We start from the raw sequence: 20954 nt of genomic DNA, 5'->3' as shown, positions 1-20954 counted from the left end.
GTAAATATTATATTGTAGAAACTGAGCGAAAGCAAGTCTGTTAATCATGGGGTGTGTATATTTAGGAATGTATTGTTGGCAAACCTCTGCTCCAATTGCAATAGCTCCAACCTCACCTCTTGCTTCCTGGTTCCGCCGTCTCACTGGGTATCTACTGATTACTCGCTAGCTCACAGCGCCAAGCCTTTCTGCAGGCTTACAGATTGCCTGTGAAGCAGATACCCTGGTTTCAAGAGAAAGCCACGCTACACTACAATGGTGACTATCCAAATACTTGGAATCCTCCTGAGAAACTTGAACCAACCATGAGTATATAACCTGTGTTATGGGGTTAATTTAAGGTAGATACTTGATTTCCAAAAAGTTATGCATTTTGGATTTCAGAAGGTGTTTGTATTCATGTTTAAACAATTTGTGCTTAATCCAAGATGTGTTTAGATACTGATGTCAGTTTTCTAGTGTATTTGTAATAATTGATTGTTTTCTTTATGAAGCCTTGGTTTGTGGCTGGAGTTTCTTTCAGAAAAGCTTAATTAAATTGTGCAAAGATAAAAAGTCAATTGCCCAAATTAAAGTATAAAATCTCTTTCCACCTTTTTGCTACTACACTGTGCACTGAATCAATATTTCTTTTATAAAGGTGTAGACATTAAAGGTAACTTAATTGCACCAACTATAACTGCTATCATTCAATTGATAAAACTGCATGCATGGCAAAACCAAACTATTACCGCTCTTTTGAAAAACTAATTTGCCATGACATCATGAATAGAGAGAAATGGAACTTAATAGTAATTGTGGCATTAGAAGCACCTGAAAAATTATGTTAGCCCTCTTAGAAGACCTATTCTTAGCTACTTTGAATGATATTTTCATTTTCCATCACAGCCAAAACCAGTGGATCAACTGGAACTGTCCAGTTGGTGCTGATTCCTGAGAAGCATTGCTCTGTGGAATCACATCCACTGGGAGGCAGATTGAGCCTATTCAAGCTCACTCATTGAAGGGCTCACGATAGCCACCAGAGATGGATATTTTAATGCTTTAATTCTGGTTCAATTTTCGACACATAACTCTAAAAAGGGGATGTTTTGTATAAATACGGGTTACTCAATAAAGCAACATGCAAAAAACACACTTGATAAAAATTATGGGGAGGATTTTTGTCCTTGTCTGGCGGGCATGACGAGCTGGCCTGGGAACGGCCACGAGACTGACCACTGCCCCCGCAATCGGGCTCTGACGACAATTTCATGCTGGCTGGCCAATTAACAGCCAGCTAGCGTGAAAGGCGTGCTGAGAGCCTCAGCGCTGCCAGGGTGGGGTCGGGAGGAGTGTAAGCACTGATGTGTGCACATGCGTGGGGCAGCGCACAGTGATAGCTGCCTCAGGGAGCTGAAAGATTTTAAAATGAAAAATAAACTTTTTTGCATATGATATAAACATGTCCCCACATTTGACTCGCATGAAGATGGACATGTAAAAAAGGGTGTTAAAAATGTTTTTATTGTTTTTTTAGTAACCGTTGGAAACCTCATCCCGCCTGTGGATGAGGTTTCGTTAAAAATGCAAGGGTCACCTGGCCTATTCACCCGGCTGCCAACCGAACGGTTGAGCGGGCAACGAAAAATGCAACTTAATTAATTACTTAAGAGCCTTAATCAGCCTCTTAATTGTCGGTGGGCGTGCCTGCCAACTGAGAGTGCGCAATGACCTCGGCATGCTCGCCTGATGTCATCGCGCACTATTTCACTCCTGTTCGGGTTGGGCGTGGTGCGCGCCCACCTGTGGGGTGAAAAATTCTGCCCCATGTCACTGCTGAATTTTTAAACTGAGTTTAATTTGATTAAAAAGTTGTTTTCTGTTGAATTCTGGACATTTTATATTTTACACCCAACAAAATTTTATTTGGAGAAGTAAGCGCAGTTATCACCAAATACAATACAGTAACATATACCAGCTGTTAAACAAACAATCTGAATTAAACTGGAATACTGTACAATGTGGAATTAGGTTTCAACCTTATCATCACAGGATTATGTTTGAACAGCTGACATTGTAGTGCATATATTCATTGTACACATTTGTTGAAAAGTAAAATAACCTTGTCCACCAGCATTTTTGAGGCCTGGCAAGTATTGCTAAGTCTGTCATTACAATACCACCATTGCAACTGCTTCATCTAGACAGCAGACAGATCTGCCTCAGTGAGTAGGTGATGGGCTACTCCGTTATCAGCCCTTCATTTCTGCTCCTTCCACAGACCATGTACAATCTACCATATTACAGTATTTTTTCCAAAATCTTTTATTTCCTGGGGGAAAGTTTGATGTGTATACTCCTGTATTACTATATGGTAATCAAGCAAAACTATAAAATATTTATATATCCTTTTTCCTTAGTTTTGCACACAAGGGCCAACATTTTACCAGGCCTGTAAGAACTGGGTAGGTGGTGGGAGGGCCGAAAAATGTAAGAGGGCACACTCCCTCGGAAGTTCGAGATCCTGACTTAATTTCCAAACTTTTTATGAGTGGTGGGAGAAATTGGCATCTTGCTACAATGCTGCAGGGCATCATTTGAGGTTGTTTAGATGGTTATTAACCTAAATTTAAATGCAACAGACTGGAATTGTACACTGCATTTTGTATTTTATGAGTGATCCATAGGGCTTCAGTGTTCCTAACCGGTCAAAGATGGTAGCAATAAGGTAAGGCTTCAGTGCTGCCTGTGTCAGGCTGCCATACTGAAAGGCGAAATGTGCTGGAAGGAGGAGGGTGAGGAATGGAGGCCATTGCCGGATGGTGGCAGACGGCTTGTGAAGGTGCCTTCACCACAGGTTTGGGATGGCTTCTCAGTGGGGAGTATTCGACAAGGGACACAGAGGGACAATGGCACTTATTTCCAAGGAGGTAGCAAGGGGAAGATTTTGGGGGAGATGTATTGCAAAGAAAATGGAAGACAAGGAGAGAGACCACCTGGTGCTTGGGACTAATCCACCCAGTCTTCGTGCCAGCCCCCTTTCCAAGGAAGTGCAGCGCATAGGGAGGGAAGGGAAATCCAGGCACTAGCAGGACCAAGCAAGAACGGCAGGAGCAAGAAAAAGGTCAACCTCTGGGTGGCCATGACAGAGAAGGGCTCAATAACCTGCCATGCATAAAGGGCCTATCCCTGGGAAAGAGCCTATCATACACAGCTCAACTATCTGCAGATCACCGAGAGGCAGTGTCAATGCAGACTGATTCTCTCCAGGGAGGCAGTCACTGATTTATTTCCCATGCTGCAGGACAAGTTGAGACCCATGGGTTTTGGCTGATACTCAATGCCAGTGACCTTCAAGATCACTGTGGCTCTTAGCTTCTACATCTGTGAGTCTTTCCAGGGATCCACTGGAGACATGTGGAATCTCTCAGGCTGCAGCCAATCAGTGCATCAAGGAGGTGGAAAATGCCATTTTCAAAATAACCAGCAGCTATGTGTGCTACTGAACTGACCCAGACAGATGGAGATGTCCACTGGGCTCAGGGCCATCACTGGATTCCCCTCCAAGTACAGAGTTTCATTGACTGCACACATGTGCCCATCAATGTTCCCATGGACCTGCAGTGGCCTTCATCAGCAGGAATGGCTTCTGTTCCATTGATGTATAACTAGTCTGCACCCCTCAAGATCAGAACCTTCCGGTATGTGCCAGTATCCCAGAAAGCAGCCTGACGCCTATGTACTTCAGCAGTCCCTGGTGTCACAGCTTTTCCAGCCCCTGTGTGCCTTCATGGATGGAGTCTCGGGGACAAGGGCTATCCACTGGAGACATGGCTACTCACACCTTTGAGGAACACTCACAACACCTGCCATGGGGCCACCTGAGCGACAATTGAGCAGGCCATTGGGCTGCAGAAGATGCAATTCAGGTGCCTAGATTGAGCTGCTGGAGTCCTTCAGGATGGTCTAGTCATGGTCACTCATATTGTTGTGGTTTGCTGTGCTCTGCACAACCTAGCACTGCAGAAGTGGGAGTGTGCCATACATAAATGAGGATATCATGAACCGTCACTCCTCTGGCGAGGAGGATATGAGGGAGGCTGCAGAGAAGGTGGCACAGGATCTGGAATCCCTTGCATCAGAGTCGAGGGGAAATGAGAGACTTGCAAGGAAGGCTTGGAACGATCTCATATATACCTGTTTCTTGTTATCCTGATGTTCTTTCACTATCTGGCAATTAAGATATAACTTTATGAAGATCTGCTGTTGTCTCCTTCACCTCCCACCCCATTGCCAGTGCCAAGGTTCAAGGCACATACTGACATAGCTGAGGAGCTGATCGAACACAGCCTACATATATCCTAGAAGCCCACTGAGGGAGAAAAGGTGTAGATTATATCTGACAAGCTAGCAAGAAATGCAAGGATGACTAGCAGTAAGTATGGCGTTTATTAATTGGCACAACAGTACAAAGCCTTAACATGTGCAAAGTCTAAACACCCATGAACACCAACTGCTCTTCTTAATTCGCTTATGAGTGCTCCTATGAAGTGTGATCCCTGTACTTGCAGCTGAGGTGGAGACAGGCTGCTTATCATTGCTACCCCAAGACCTGGAGGGCCCCTGCATACTGAGGGGCTCCTTAACAGGTGCAGGTTCCTTCTCTGTCCTTACAGCTACTGGAGGCACTGAGATCACTGGCAGAGGTGCTAAGGAGCCCCTAGCCCTGAGAGGAGCTCCTAGATGCAGAAAGCAGCTGCTTCTCCTCCTTTACAAGGCCCATGTATCTCTCTGTTGACCTGAGAAGGATAAGAGCCTAGTGGAGACTCCAGATGCCTCATCCCTCTATTGCCTGGCCACTACTGCATAGAGCTCATGAATAAGGCAATGGCATGCGGGTCTGAATAGAACTCCAGCATGACAGACTGGTCTTCCGGATCTGGCTCTCCCAGAGGATTGCCAAGATCGCAGTGGAAGAAGCTATGTACGCAGATGCCTGAGACATGGCAGCACTCATAGCCTCCATCATCTGCGTATGGGCATTCATGGCCTCTGGCAGCTCCGTCAATGTTCCCTTACCTCTCACTGCAGCTCCAGCAGATTCCATGTTGCTGACATGACAGGCCCATCATCAGTGTGGGGCTCAGCATGGGTCTGGCCTCTCTCAGTCCTCCAACTGTCAGTGCCCTCGGCTGTCACAGCCTCCATCAGCTACTCGGGTGTATCTATGATAGGCTCAACAGCTTGTGACCCTGATCCTACTCACACAACCACTGACGTGACAGTATGTGTGCTAGTGGAGAGTGGGGGGCGAATGATGTGATGGTGCACTCTCTGAGGATCCCTCCGACTCCTCAGAGATAGATAGGTGGCACCGGTCTCCCTAGCATAATGTTCTTTGGGATTTGCCAAGATTTGCATGAAAGAACGCTTAAGGTTTAAAGGCTTCACATTTTCTCATCCCAACCATGCCTTTTTCGAGCTCAATGTGTCCACTACCCAGAAGTGCTATGCGTCCTCATTCCTTTGGGTTGATACTCCTGTCTCTTCATCAGCAACGGTACAATCGCCCTGCAAGCCAGCCAGTTCCAGAGCCTCCTCCTCTGCCAGGGTCAGAGCATGGATATCTGGGAGGCCTCCACCGGCCTTGGCCTGTTCTTTGTTGTTGTGCGCCTCTTTCTCCAGCAAGCAGAAAATGAGACAGTGTTATTTTCCCCATGAAGATTAGCACTTAATACTGGTAGCAGCCTTTGGCCCATGATTGGGGCTCATGAATGCCTTTCCCATTTTTCTGCTCTCCGGGGAACATGGTGTGGATCAACAAAGGTAGACAGCCACCTTTTGCAAAGATGCAGCCATGCATCGGAAGGGGTCTGCTGTTGCCACACCCCTTTGCAACTGCCTGGGTGGTCACTTCATCTCCGTGTAGCACATCATGCTGTTTTGCAAGCTCCAGAGAGGAGAGCAGTATGTAGTGCGCCATATGAAGCTACTCCTTCCTCAATGGATTTGACTGGATGCATGTCCAACATCTTATGTAGATGGAAGGATGTCATGCTGGAGATGCATTCAGACCAGCATGCCTTTGCCTTATGCAGCTCTATGCAGCGGTGGCCGATGTACCTGAGCCAACAAAGTAGCCTCTGCTTGATGTTTGCCTTTGAGAGGACTGCTGCATTCGTGATTTTTGTCCTTCCATGAAATGCCCAGAATTTGGCACAAACAGCGAAGATGAAAATTGTTGATTTTCCTTTCTTGATAGTTGTAAGTCATCCATATTTCACAGCCACACAACAAGGTGCTGAGAACACAGGCCTCATAAACCAGCAGCTTGGTCCTAAGAGTCAGCTTGATGATATTCCATGCACATTAGTGAGTTGGCCAAAGATTTCCCTATGTGCCTATCGAGTTCTGCATGAAGTGACAGATGTTTGTCACTGTGGACACAAGGTAGCAGAATTTGCTAACCACTTCCAGTGGGGTGTCCTTTAGATTGATCAAGGGCAGAGATGTGACACTCTGGCCCATAATCATTGTCAACTTGATGCTTCTAGTAAAGAAGAACAAATTGCAGGCATGGGAGACAATCCCTGAGTCTTTGGCTGAATTTGTGAGTGATTAGTGTGGCATCACCAGCATAGAGGAGTTCTCTGATCAAGACTTGCTGTAGTTTTGCCTCTGTTTTGGTCTGGACAGATTGTAGAGCTTGCCATCTGACCTAGTATGCAATAAAATCTCCAGGGAAGACAAAGGTCAGAAGCATGGAGAAAAAAATACCAAAGTGGGGGCTAGGACACCCTGTTTCACTCCATCCTTCACCCTGAAACTGTCGGATGTGGTGCCATCAGATTGCGCAGTACAGTGCACGTTGTCATGGGAGGGGCAGCTGAGGCTGAGGAACTTTGGTGGACAGCCAATTCGCCCCAAAATTTTGCAGAGTCCTGCTCTGCTGGATGACAATATAATAATCATTGAAACTAGGATGGTTTGTTGTAATTACCTGAATTCTCAGTCTGAAACATGGGATCACTTATTGATATCTATATACAATACATTATTTGGAGTTTTATTTGGTTTTGGTCATTATTTGTGTTGTCATGGGGAATGGCTAACATATTATCTAAGAAATGTGGAAGGCAATTGGGAGAGGATTCAACGTAGCTGACATTTCACGAGTTTGAGTGTGAGAACAATTTTAACTAAGGAAAAATATCTGCAATTGGTTGCTGGAAACTCTGTATCCATTAAATTTGATTAGTGTACACGAACAGTATAATAAACGGTTGCATCAAATTGTTCTAGTGTACAAATTACTAAAAAAAAAGAGATTTAACACAAGTCCAGGCTGTGTTCTTCAGTTTATGTTCTCTCTGTGCCATTTGCTGCTGCAGCGTTAAATGGGAAGAGATGCAGTAAATTAAGCTCAAGGCCTGATCAAGTGAGTACAACATCTTGGGCCAACATTAAGACAAATAAGGAGCACAAATCCTTTCAATATAATACAGTGCAATCCCAAAATAGTAATAAACAGGTCTTATACAATGCTGTCTGTTTCCTAAGACTAATAAACATTGTTTTTTTTGGCTAGAGTACATGGTTTGTTTAGTTACATAACATTAAAATGCATTTCCCTGTTCTGGCAGCTCTGCTGGAAAATAATGACTCTTGTTCTATTTTCATTCATGTGCTGTCACCCAGCGATTAGTCTCTACATATCATTTAGTATCCACAAAACTCAACTATTTCTTAAACCTTCTACAGATTATAGTGTATATGTTTTATTCCATTTTTTCATAAAAACACTTTTGGTATTTTGCTCGTACTGCATTTCAAATTTACTGAATTTCAAACAATTTAAAAAGTATCTTTTCAGTAATATTCCTTAATTATTTTCAGTATTTTGTTGATTTTCTCTCTTCACTCCCCAGTCCCCTCCTGCCTAATTATTGCAACTGTCTTGTGATTGGCTGCTTTATTTTTGTTATTGCTAACCCAATTACATTCTCAGGAATCAAATAATTAAAGAACCCGCATTCCTGCAATATTGTTATTTATAACCTCAAGAAAGAGTAGGGTTTTTTTTTATTTTCCAAAGAAGTAGGAATTTTGGACCTATAAAGTCTATTAGCAGAACTCATTGTTTATAGTTTAACATAGACTGACCAGCTGTTCAGGAGTTGTTTTGTTACAGCTTGAATGTTGCATAGTAACCACAGGCCCATACAGATAATTTCCCTTCCAGAGGTTTTCATGCAAGTTGCTCATTAGATGAGTGATCTCATAATATAAAAAAGGGTGCTCCAGATGGCTTTCTGGTTATAATGTGCATCTGAGTCCAACTGTGCAAGGTGAAAGACTACAGGGTATTAGCTCTTTGCACTTATACCTTCACTTCAAGGGTTATTATTACTGTGTTTGCACCTTGCAATAAGCCATCTGTCCTACAAAATAGATTCCATTTTAATTGCTCCCACAGAAACCTAAAAAAAGCCATTTTATCAGAGTTATGTTTCTTTTGTTTGATTCATGCATGTTCATAAGGAAATAATGTCAAAGACAAAATTTTAAAGTGCTGATAATTAATACTTGGTGAAAGCTAAATGTATAATTGTTGTAAGGGTGGCTGAGTTGCTACTATTGATGAAAGAGTTGCTCTGCAGACACTTCTTGGGTGGAAACGTTAAGTTTATTTACAATATACTCAGCAGCAACTCCACATGTGCTTTCCACTCAAACTCTATCTCTACATTGACTGCTGAGGTAGCCTGCGCTACTCTCCTATTGGTTACTACAGATCATGTGATCTTGCCTAACAAGTATTATTCTTAAAGGTACATTATACATTAAATAAAACCATAATCACTATAATAATCATAAAATTAAAACTACTGATAAAAGTTACAGTTGACTTACCTTTCTATAACAAATTTGAGCTGCATTGAGCAGTCTACTACAGTCAATTTGCATTATGCAGAATTTTGAGATGCATAGGAGGCTTCGAAGATGCACGTGCCATGGTATATTTTGTAATGGTTCATAAAGCGGGATTTATTTTCCAAAGATGCAGTGGGTTATTAAAAGATAGTTTCCTGCAGGGAACTGTGTTTCAGAAAATGTTGGCAATAATAGATTTAGAAAAATATTGTTGCCATCACTGTTTAATTTTCTGGAATAAAAAAGCTTGCATGTACAAATATCTTGTGGCAGGGATGGTATAGGCTCAGAACAAAATACTGCAGATGCTGGAAATCTGAATTAAAAACAGGAAATGCTGTAAATACTTAGTAGTTCTGGCAGCATCTGTGGAGAGAGAAACAGGTGGCAGAAATTTTCACTTGGTAGGCGGGTGCGCGCCTGACCTGCTTGAGTGTGAAATGACGCGTGTTGACGTTGGCCGAGCATGCCGATGTCAATGCGCAATCACACGATACTTCAGTCGGCAGGCACGCACCGGAGCCGGCAGCATGCCCGCACAATTAAAAGGCCTGTTAAGGCCATTAAGTAATCAATTTACTTAAATTTTTCGCTGCCCGTCCAACCTAAACAGTTGGCAGGCAGGCGAAAAAGCCAAGTGGCCTTTGCCTTTTTTTGGAAACCTCATCCATGGGCAGAATGATGTTTCCAAAAGCAACTAGAGATAAAATAAAAGTTTTTAAATTGATTTAATAACATGTCCCTGCTCATGTGACAGTTTTATTACATTTTTATTTTCTTCATTTTCTTATTTTAACAGTGTTTCACCTCCTTGAGGCAGCTCTGTGCCTCAGGGAGGTTATGAAGCACTAAGTTGTGCGCAAGTGTGAAGTTCGCGCTTGGCCCACTCACTCTCTTCCCCACCCCCGCTCCCCCCGCCCCCTCCCCCCCGCCGCACAAGCATGTGCTTAGCGCTGCCACTCGCATTTCACACTGGCCGGTCCCATCTCGACTGCGGTCGACAGTCAGCTTCCAGACTGCTCCCGCCCGAGCCCACCCACCAAGGGCAAAATTCTGCCCGGTGGGCGGGAGTGGTGGTGGGGGGGAGTGGGGGTGGGATTTTACGGCAGTGGGATTTTACATTCCCACCAAAGCCAATGGAGGTTTAGAATGGCTTGCCACACTTTATGGCCCCGTCCCCACGGCAATGGGGCCATGAATTTCCGGCCACAGTTAACGATTCAGATCGGTGACCCTTCAGAACTGCATTGTTGCGCTCTAAGGGAATGGGCTGACATTACAGAAAATCAATTTAACTAGAGGACATGGGTATAAAATTTACCAACCCTCAAGTTACCCCCATAAAATAATACGTGAAACTGATTTTCAGTAAAGACATTCATAATGTTAACTCTCTCCTTTAAACAATTAAGTAAATAGCTACTTGGAAATAGAACTTGAGGTGATAAGCATATAGTCTGAGACAATTAAATATTAAATGGGTCCAATGGATCCTATGCTGTGGTGGAGAGGGTTGGGGGGCAAGCCTAGGATGAATAGTGGCAATATATACAACATAGCAAAAACTTAGGCCTGAGTTTTACCTTTGGAGGACGTGCGCGATTGGTGGGCCTGGACTAACTGGGAAACGGACCACTGACTGCGATCGGCCTCTGCCCACAATTTCACGCTGGCTGGCCAATTAACAGGCAGGCAGAGTGAAATGTGTGCTGAAAAGCTCAGGCCTGCCAGTGAGGGGGAGGGGGCGGGAAGAGGGTGGGCGATGACATCACCGCGGGTGCGGGTGAGCGCTGCACAGAACTGTCCCAGGGAGCTGCAGACCTTCAAATAATCAAACAAAGGTTTAAAAAGCTGCAAAAAAATGTCGATGCATCACAGTCAAACACCTGAAAATATACCTCATGAAAATGCCGTCCACAGAAATTTATTTTTATTTTATTTCACAACGGAGATTTCATCCCACCCTTGGATGAGGTTTGGTGAAAAATGTAAAGGCCGCCTGGCCGATTCACCTGTCCACCAACTGTAAAGTTGGACGAGCTACGAAAAATCGGAGACAATTGCGCTGTTAATGGGCTTATTTGCCCTCTTAATTGTCGGTGGGCGCGCTTCTGAATTTTGCACGCGCCCGCCGAGCGAAATATTGTGTGAGTGTGTGATGACGTCAGGATGCTCACCTGACGTGATCTCTCGTGATTTTACGCCTGATCGGGTTGAGCACGTGCCCGCCCGTGGGACGTAAGTTTAAATATGTTTCCGTCCACAAAAACATACTTCCTGTTGTTGACCTTTCTCATTATCAATTCATAATTTCATAATTATTTAGAAACTGCACTTGTCAATGTGTGATGTTGTAGTAATTCTCTCCCTCCAGTGGTGACATTGCAGTGCTTCAATATTGTGTCTCCCAACTTCTGAGCTTGTGCAGCAGAGAAACTCCTTTGGTTTGAATAACTCAATTACTCTGCTTCCCAATTTAACAGTATATAGCAATATTAAAAATGAAGTACTGATATTATAAAAGAATAGGACCACAATGTGTGACTTTAAAATGTCTGTACGCATGCTCTGGACCAGTTATCCCCTGCACTTTAACATCTCTTCACCAGAAGACTATACTTGTCTTTGAGCCCCTTGGTTGGATTTCAACTGAAGGCCCGGCCATGGGTGCTGCTTCCACTGGAGTGGCATACGGCTGGCCAAAGGCGATCATGTGGCTTTGGGCCAATTCATTGACAAGAGGCGCAGGACCTATCAAGTTAACCAGCGGGGATGGGCAACAAAGCCATGATAGTGGCATCACCTGATTCAAAGGCAGGTATTTTAAAAGGGTTGCTCTCAATGTGGCGTTGTTTTGCGGTTAAAGACTGCCTCAGCAAAAGTAGACCAAGGAGGAGACCAGGAGCCTGGTGCCACCATGGCAGAATGAAGACAATGGATGGGTCCATGGTTTAGAAATGCCTTCTTGCAGATTCTCCTCCAGGCTGCAAGGGCAGGGCAGGCAGTCCTCTGCACATAAGATGGCAACAAGAAACTGGCCTGCCTGACCGAGCAAGCATGGATGGAGATTGCAGAGGATGGGAGATGGACGTAAACACAAGGATTTTATGTATGATAAGGTCATTGGAGCCAGAGGATCAAAGCCCTGCTTCAAGGATGCTTGAAAGCCCTACACATCGATTTTCATACCTGAGAGACACTAGCTGATGGCAGAGCGAAATGGTGACATCACTTAAGGGCCATTAAGTACCACTATGACGATCAGTGGCTACAGTGGCTTGGCAACAGACACTGACAATAACCCAAAATGACACCTGATAACCTCTTCATATGTGGCACTTGTGGCACTTGTGACAGAACTTGTCCCTCACACAGATTAGTCTCCAGTATTCTGCAAAAGTACACCATATGAAGCTACTCCTTCCTCAATGGATTTGGTTGGCTGCATGGCCATCATCTCATAAAGATGGAAGGATGCCGTAGATGGAGTTTCTCAATGGCAAATTTATGGCATGGATACATTTTCTTCTATTTTCACTGAAACATGTGTGTGAAATATACACACAGGTGAAGATAGTTGGTATTTTCTGCCAGTAATTAATTTAAATCAATACAAATAGAAGTTTTGCATCTGACTTGTATCCATAAAAACAAATATCTGTAAGGCCTGGACAGCCAAATAGCATTTAATTTTGAAATCATTTATTTACTTTTTATTCATTCAGGCCGTGTCACTGGCAGAGATTGCCTGTCTCTAATTGCCCTTGAGAATATGATGGTGAGCTATCTTCTGGAATCACAATAGTCTGGGTGGAGAAGATACTCTGGCAGTGCTGATAATTAGAGTGTTCCAGGATATTGAGCCAGCAATGATGAAGGAATGATGATGATTTCCAAATCAGGATGATGATGCGTGCCTTGGAGTAGAACTTGGAGGTGGCAGTGTTCCCATGTGCCTACTGCCCTAATCATCCTTCTAGGTGGTAGAGATTGCAAGTTTGGGAGGTGCTGTTGAAAAAGGCTTGGTGAGTTGCTGCAATGTAACTGTAAATGGTGCATACTGCTGCCACTGTGCACTAGAGGTGGAGGAAGTGAATGTTTATGATGGTGGATGTTGTGCCAATCAAGTGGACTGCTTTGTCCTGGACTGTGTTGAATTTTTTGAGTTTTATTAGAGCTGCACTCATCCAGACCATTGAGAAGTATTCCATCACACTCCTGATTTGTGCCTTGGAGATTGTGGAAAGGCTTTGGGGAGTCAGGAGACAAGTTACTTGGTGCCCAATATTCAGCCTTTGACCTACTCTTAGCTATGTATTTATGTGGTTGATCCACTTAAGTTTCATTGGTGATCTCCAGGATATTAATGGTGAGGCATTTGATGATGATATTGCCATTGAGTGTCAAAAATAGGCGGTTAGACTTCCTTTGTTGGGGATTGCCTCATACTTGCATGGTATGAATGTTACTTGCCACTTACTAGCCCAAACCTGAATGTGTTTTTCTGCGCGCAAGTTCAGACTGCTTCGTTATCTGAGGAGTTGCAAATAGAACTGAAAAATGCAATTGTTGACAAACATCCCCACTTCTAACCTTATGTTGGGGAGCAGGTCACTGATAAAGAGGCTTAATAATTTTAGGCCTAGAGCACTGCCCTGGGGAACTCATCCAGTGATGTCCTGGGTCTGAAATGATTGACCTCCAACACCACAAACATCTTCCTTTGTGCTGGGTATGACTCCTATTAGTGGAGCGTTTTTTTCCCGATCCAAGCTGACTTCAGTTTTACTTGAGCTCATTAGTGCCATTTTTGCTCAAATTATGCCTTAATTTAAAGGCAGTCACTTTTACCTCACCTCTGGAATTCAGATCGTATGTCCATGTTTGGACCAAGGCTGTAACAAGATCTAAAACTCAGAGGTCCTGGCAGCACTGAAACTGAGGATCGGTGAGCAAGTTATTGGTGAAAAAGTACCATTTGACAGCACTGTCAATGATACCTCCCATTGCTTTGCTAATGGTTGAGAGCAGACTGATGGAGTCATAATTGGCCAGATTGGATTGGTTTTGTTTTTTGTGGACAGGACATACCTGGGCAAGTTTCCACTTTGCCAGGTAGATGTCACAGTTGTAGTTGTGCTGGAGCAGTCTGGCTAGAAGCGCAGCTAGTTATGGAGCACAAATCTTCAGTGCTAAAGCTGGGAGGTTATCAAGGCTTTGTTGTATCCAACTTGCTCAGCCATTTCTTGATGTCATGTGGAGTGAATTAAATTGGCTGAAGACTGCCATCTGTAATGCTGGGTCTTCAGGCGGAGACTGTGATGGATCATCCATTCAGCACTTCTGGTTGCAATATTTGAAAACCTTACAATCTTGTTTTTTGCACTTGTGCTGGGTTCCCCCACCATTGAAGATGGAAACATTCATGGAGCCTCCTCCTTCCATTAATGGGTTAATTGTCCACAATTCAAAGACTGGATGTGGCAGGACTGCAGAGCTTCGATCTGACCCATTGGTTGTGGGATTGCTTAACTTTGCCTATAACATGCTGCTTCGTCTGTTTAAAATGCATGGAGTCCTGCAATGTAGCTTCACCAGGTTGACACCTAATTTTTAGGTATGCCTGGTGCTGTTCCTGGCATGTTCTCCGACATTCTTCATTGAATCAGGGTTGGTCTCCTGGCTTGATGGTAATGATAGAGGAAAATATTGGGCCACGAGGTAATAGATTTATGGTTGAAAACAGTTCAGCTGCTGCTCACAACCCACAGAGCCTCATGGATGTCCTGTTTTGAACTGCTGGATCTGTTCTAATCTATCCCATTTAGCACGGCGGTAGTGCCACACTCTATGATAGTGTGAAAACAGGACTTTGTCTCCACAATTGGAGATCACTTCTACCAATACTGTCATGGACAGGTGCATCTACAACAAGTAGCTTGGTCAGGACAAGGTGAAGTAGTTTTCCCACATGTTTGTTCTTTCACCATTTGCCACAAGGCCCAGTCTGGCAGATGTGTCCTTCATGACCCAACCAGCTTGATCAATAACTGTACTTTTGAGAGACTCTTGGTGACATTGAAGTCCTCATCCAGAGTGCTTGCTACCCTCAGTGCCTCTTCCGAGCAATGTTCAAGATGGAAGAGTACTGATTCATCAGCTGAGATTGGGTGATAGGTGATAATCAGCAGGAGATTTCCTTGCCAATGCCCTGAAGCCATGAGATTTTATGGGGCCTGGAGTCAATGTTCAGGACTTCCAGGGACACCCCTTCCCTTCTGCCTGTCTGCCACTGTGTCACTACCTCATGTGGATCTGCTCTGTTGGTGGGACAGAACATACCCAGGGATGGTGGTAAAGGAGTCTAGGATATTGGTTGAAAGGTATGTTTTTGTGAGTATGACTATGTCAGGCTGTTGCTTGACTAGTCTGTGGGATGGCTGTCCCAGTTTTGGCACAAGCCCCAAGATGTTAGTGAGGAGGACTTTGCAGGGTGAATTGGGCTAAGTCTGCCTTTGCTGTGTCAGAATCCGGTGCCTGGGTTGATGCCAGGGAGTCTGACCTGTTCTATTTTTAGTATAATTTTTCATAACAATTTTGATACAACTGAGTTGCTTGCTATGTCAATTCAGAGGGCAGTTAAGACTCAAACACATTATTGTGAGTCTGGAATCACATGTGGGCCAGACACGCTAAAGACAGCAGATTCACTTCCTCAAAGGATGTTAGTCTCATCCTTAAATCAGTTTTCATTTTGTTTTTAGATCCTTCCGTTGCCTCATCCCTCCTTATCTCTGTAGCCTCCTCTACACCTAGAACTCTCCAAGATACCCACACTTTTCTAATTCTGGCCTCTTGCATATTGTCACCATTGACAGCCGTGCCTTCAGCTGTTAAGGATCTGAACTCCGGAATCCCTTCTGAAATCGCTTTGCCTCTCTACCTTTCTTTACTACTTTGAGACATTCCCTAAAACTCTTAATTCTTTGACCAAGCTTTTGCTCATCTTCCCTAATACCTCATTATATGGATTGATGTCAAATATTGTTTTTGAATGGTCCTATGAAGTGGTTTGGAAATTTACTACATTAAAGATGCTACTTACATGTGAATTGTCATTGTTGGAGCAGACAATTGTCTTTTCCAGACTTGTGGGCTGAAAAATTTGATTGTGTAACATCCTGTATATGGGTGCAGCTTTGGATCCAAAGCAATGTCCTTGCCACGTGTGTGCACTTTTGGTACTTGCCACACCAGACACCATTTTGGTAAGGGTATTAGGGCAGGCACAGGGAGCGTGTGCCAGAAGTATGCTGAGTAGGCAAATTATGAGGCCAGTTGATGTGTAACTCTGATTTGACCCTGGTGATGCCATATTTTGATCTGAACACTCCTCTAGCAACCTCACACAGCTGAATATGTGCTCAACAGCAGTAAAGACCCCTCACCAGCTCTATTAAAGAGATCATCAACTACTTTCACCTTAGCTGCTGATGCTGTTGAGTTAGTAGCAGTGTTTGCTGGCTTGCACTGCTATTTAAAGTTGCTGAAGTCTACAAAGAGTCATCATGTGGCTTGTGGTGAAGGTCTTGGTACTGACTTCAAGGGTTCTGCTCAGACCATTTGATCCCAGATATGGTAGCTTCCATCTCCTTTAACAAACAGCATAATGGGGAGAATGTGCAGAGGTGACACAGAGGAGGGCAAACTGCTACAAGAGAGGTGGAAGAAGGCAAGAAAGATTCCCAACAGGAGGCCATATCTGCCTAGAGTCTTTAGGGAGCAATTCGTCTATCTCAACCTTGGTGAAGAACAATAGTTTATTTCACCAAGGAGTAGATAGCCCAAACTGCAGCCTCAGAATAGGGTGAGGACAGTATTGCTAGTGGTTGTGAAGGTGACTGTGGCCATGAGCTTTTATGTAATTGGCTCGTTCCAGGCAAGAGCACGTGATATTTATAAAATCTCCTATTTTGGTGTCCTTGTTGCATCAGGGAGGTCCCTGAAGCTCTGTTTTTAAGAGAGCTGAATATATTTCATTCTCTCTTGCCACAGAGAAGTGGGTAGAGGGAGCATATGTCTTAGCAGAATTGCAGACTTCCCCACGGTGCAAGGTGTCATTGACTGCACATACATTGCTTTGCAGGTGCTGCATGTAAATTCAGAGATGCAACACAACTAGAAGAGATACCACTCCCTCAATATCCAGCTGGTGTGTGACCATACTCAGCACATCATGCAGGCCAATTCTCAGTGTCTTGGCAACAGTCATGACCCCTTCATTCTGCAGCATATTCTGCATTTCAGCCACCATGACAAACCAGAGGGTGGCTACTGGGCAACACCTGGTTTATGATTCTGGTGTGTGGCCCACACACATGTGGGCAGGATGCATATAACAAGAGTCATGCAGCCACAGGAAATGTCATTGGGCAGACCATTGGAGTGCTTAAGTAACACTTCTGCTGCCTGGTTGAACTTTGCAGTACTTGCCAGAGCACAATTCGTCGTAGCCTGTTGCACCTGCGCAAACCTGCCAGCATAAGCGCACAGCCCTTACCACCAGGTATATGCTGAGCAGCTGGGGAGGAGGAAAAAGAGAGGTAAGGGAGGAGGGACTCAATACAATCCCTTTCTAGTCAGGATGTATGTGATCGGCTGGTCCATCTACAGTACTAGTGAACACAATCTGAATTGCCCATTCACCACCAGTTGCACACCTTCCCCCTGTTACTGACCAGTACAGTGTCCTCTTGGACACAATGCTGAAATAAAAGCATCCACAAAATAAACTTTCCAAATCAACTATATAAATCAAACCATCCAATATTCCATACACAAGTCAACTAACTACTCTTGTGTATTGCCTTTGTGCCTGTCTCCACGTGCCTTTGCCTGTCCTGGTGCTCTTACTCTGTGCTATCACCGTGGTTACAGCGTAGCTGGTGCAAGGCTGCTGACTTTCAGTGGAAGAGTCTGCAGATGGACTTGGAGGTGACCATGAGCAGCTCAGGGCCCTAGAAAACCCAGCTTTGGATTACACCATCTCAGCGTGGGCAGCAGCAGTCTGGGTTGCCTGGCTGACAGGCACGGGTACTGGAGGATGAGGGAGGATGAATGCTGTCATCCTGAGAGAGGGCAATAAGTTGGTGCTACACTGGGCCACTGCCACTCCCCTGAGGCAGCTTCTCAGCAATCCTAGTAATCTATTGGAGGAAAGCTTGCTGTACTGCTTTGAAACGCTGCAAGTCCCTTTGCAAACAGTGTTCACAGCTGTGAGAACAACAGTCTGAGTTTGTTTGTGAGCAGGTTGAGCTTGAATTATTCAGTCTGAGCTTCCACTGAGCATTCAGACATTGGTGACTTCTTTTGCTGCATTGGAAGCTGAGAGATCAGCCATCAGATACTACATCATGGTTGGGTCCACTTGCGAATAGGGTTGGCCACCATTTCCATGTTAAAAGGATGGGCTCCAAGCTTGTCACAAAACCTTGTGCCATGTTGGTGCCAGACTCCTCCTTGTTCCTTAATTTTGACTGCAGGCTTTCTGCAGTCTAGGCCTTTTAGTGCACCATGTGTTTCATTTTGCAAACCCATTAGCTTTTTTCTTTAGGCCACCCCATCAATGTCCTCATCTAGTTCCCCTGCAGCAGAACTTGTTTGTGCCCTCATTTTCCGACAAACTGGCAGCTACCCTACCCTTGTCCCTTTTTACAGGCCACATGTGCCCAGTGTCTCACCATGTGCAGATCCCACATTTAAGCAGTCCTGTAAAGTAGGTGCAGTACTAGTATATGAGTTAGTGGTTGCGAATGTGAGATCGAGTGGTGCTGTTTCTTCCTCATCAGTGTCTTCTTGCTCTTCCACTGGGGAAAGGAAAACTGACACGCTTAACTATCTGCAGCTTGTAGATTAGAAGAGATTGTGGGATGAGGAACCAGTGGGATATAAGGAGGAAGATTAGATATGAGCATACCATTATTTTCAATGGTTGCAGCACAGTCACTGGCTACATCCTCTACCGTGGTCACTCCAGTGATGGCAAGCACCATCTTCTCTATGGGTGTAAGGACATCTAGCTGTGCCTGTCCCCTGGTGGTTAGACTCTGCTGCCCCCAATTATGCACCACCTTTTCCTGGAAGTGAGAGGGAAATACATTAGTGAGTGTTGTGCAATGTGTTTTGGTGATGTGGTTAGCATGGTTGAATAACTGGTAATGTGCACCAGCTGTGAGGTGTGGGTGTGAAGCTTGCAGTAGTGCTAATGTGTGAGGGTGAGGTAAGCTATGAATGTTAGATATGATTGATAGAGTTGTTGGTGGTTGAGTGATGGAGATGTGGTGCATTGAGATTTTGTGAGATGAGTGGTGCAGTTGGTGGGATATGGCGATTACTAACCTTGACCATTTGTATAAGGTCATTGAATTTTTTGCAGCACTGCCTCCAGGTCTTTGGGCATTGACCCCAAGGTTATATACCCACACTGCCTTCTGAGAATTTGTCTGGAGAAACAGACAAATCTTGTGGGTAGATGAAATCTGTCCTCCTCTGCACCTCCTACACCAAGGCCTCTCGTATTGGAAATTCTTGGAACCTGCTATGTGCAATGCTGTGATATTATTCAGTGTTCTTCTGGCCTACACTCTCCTTTTCAACCAGTTCCAGCACCTGCTGCAGCCAGTAAGAAAGGTAAACTTTCCATCCTGTCCTTCTCGATCTGTCTGCAGCCTTTCCTAACACCTCTCCACTGTCGTCCAGCTGGATGGGACTCTCATCTGATTCCATTCTTATCTATCTAATTGTAGGCAGGGAATCACTTGCAATGGCTTCTCTTCCTGCTCCCGTATCACCACCTCTGGTGTTCTCGAAGGACCTATCCTTGACCTCCTCCTATTTCTCATTTACAGGCTACCCCTCATCATCATCATCTGAAAACATAGTCTAAGTTTACACATAAACATGATACCCAGCTCTGCCTCACCACCGCCTCTTTTGACTCCTCCACTGTTAAATTATCCGATTCCTTATCTCACATCCAGTCCAATTAAATATTGGGAACAGTTAAGCCATTGTTTTCGGTTCCTGCTCCAAACTCCACTCTCTAGCTATTGACTCCATCCTTCTCCCTGGAAACAGTCTGAAATTAAACCAGAAATAAAAACAAAAAAACTGCGGATGCTGGAAATCCAAAACAAAAACAGAATTACCTGGAAAAACTCAGCAGGTCTGGCAGCATCGGCGGAGAAGAAAAGAGTTGACGTTTCGAGTCCTCATGACCCTTCGACAGAACTTGAGTTCGAGTCCAAGAAAGAGTTGAAATATAAGCTGGTTCAAACACCAGGAGGGAAATGGAAAGCAATGAAGGTGAGCAAGGCAAAAGAGAGGAACGGAAATCTTGTCGCAGAAAAGAACATTTCAACTCTTTCTTGGACTCGAACTCAAGTTCTGTCGAAGGGTCATGAGGACTCGAAACGTCAACTCTTTTCTTCTCCGCTGATGCTGCCAGACCTGCTGAGCTTTTCCAGGTAATTCTGTTTTTGTTTTGGATTTCCAGCATCCGCAGTTTTTTTGTTTTTATCTCTGTGTTTAATTGACTGCCACTGCTCTTCAAGAAATGCCTGCCTCCTTGAAGAAGTTCTGTTCTTTTCTGCGACAAGATTTCTGTTCCTCTCTTTTGCCTTGCTCACCTTCATTGCTTTCCATTTCCCTCCTGGTGTTTGAGCCAGCTTATATTTCAACTCTTTCTTGGACTCGAACTCAAGTTCTGTCGAAGGGTCATGAGGACTCGAAACGTCAACTCTTTTCTTCTCCACCGATGCTGCCAGACCTGCTGAGTTTTTCCAGGTAATTCTGTTTTTGTTCTGAAATTAAACCAGTCTGTTTGCAACCTTGGTATCATGTATGATTCTAAGATGAACTTCTGACCTCATACTTGTGCCTTTACTAAGACCACCTATTTCCACCTCCGTAACATCATGTGACAATTCCCCCCCCCCACCCACCCAAATCTTGTGGGTAGATGAAATCTGTCCTCCTCT

This window comes from Carcharodon carcharias, chromosome 7, assembly GCF_017639515.1.
Source record: "Carcharodon carcharias isolate sCarCar2 chromosome 7, sCarCar2.pri, whole genome shotgun sequence".
Classification (NCBI taxonomy): Eukaryota; Metazoa; Chordata; class Chondrichthyes; order Lamniformes; family Lamnidae; genus Carcharodon; species Carcharodon carcharias.
This window is presented reverse-complemented; position numbering follows the sequence as displayed.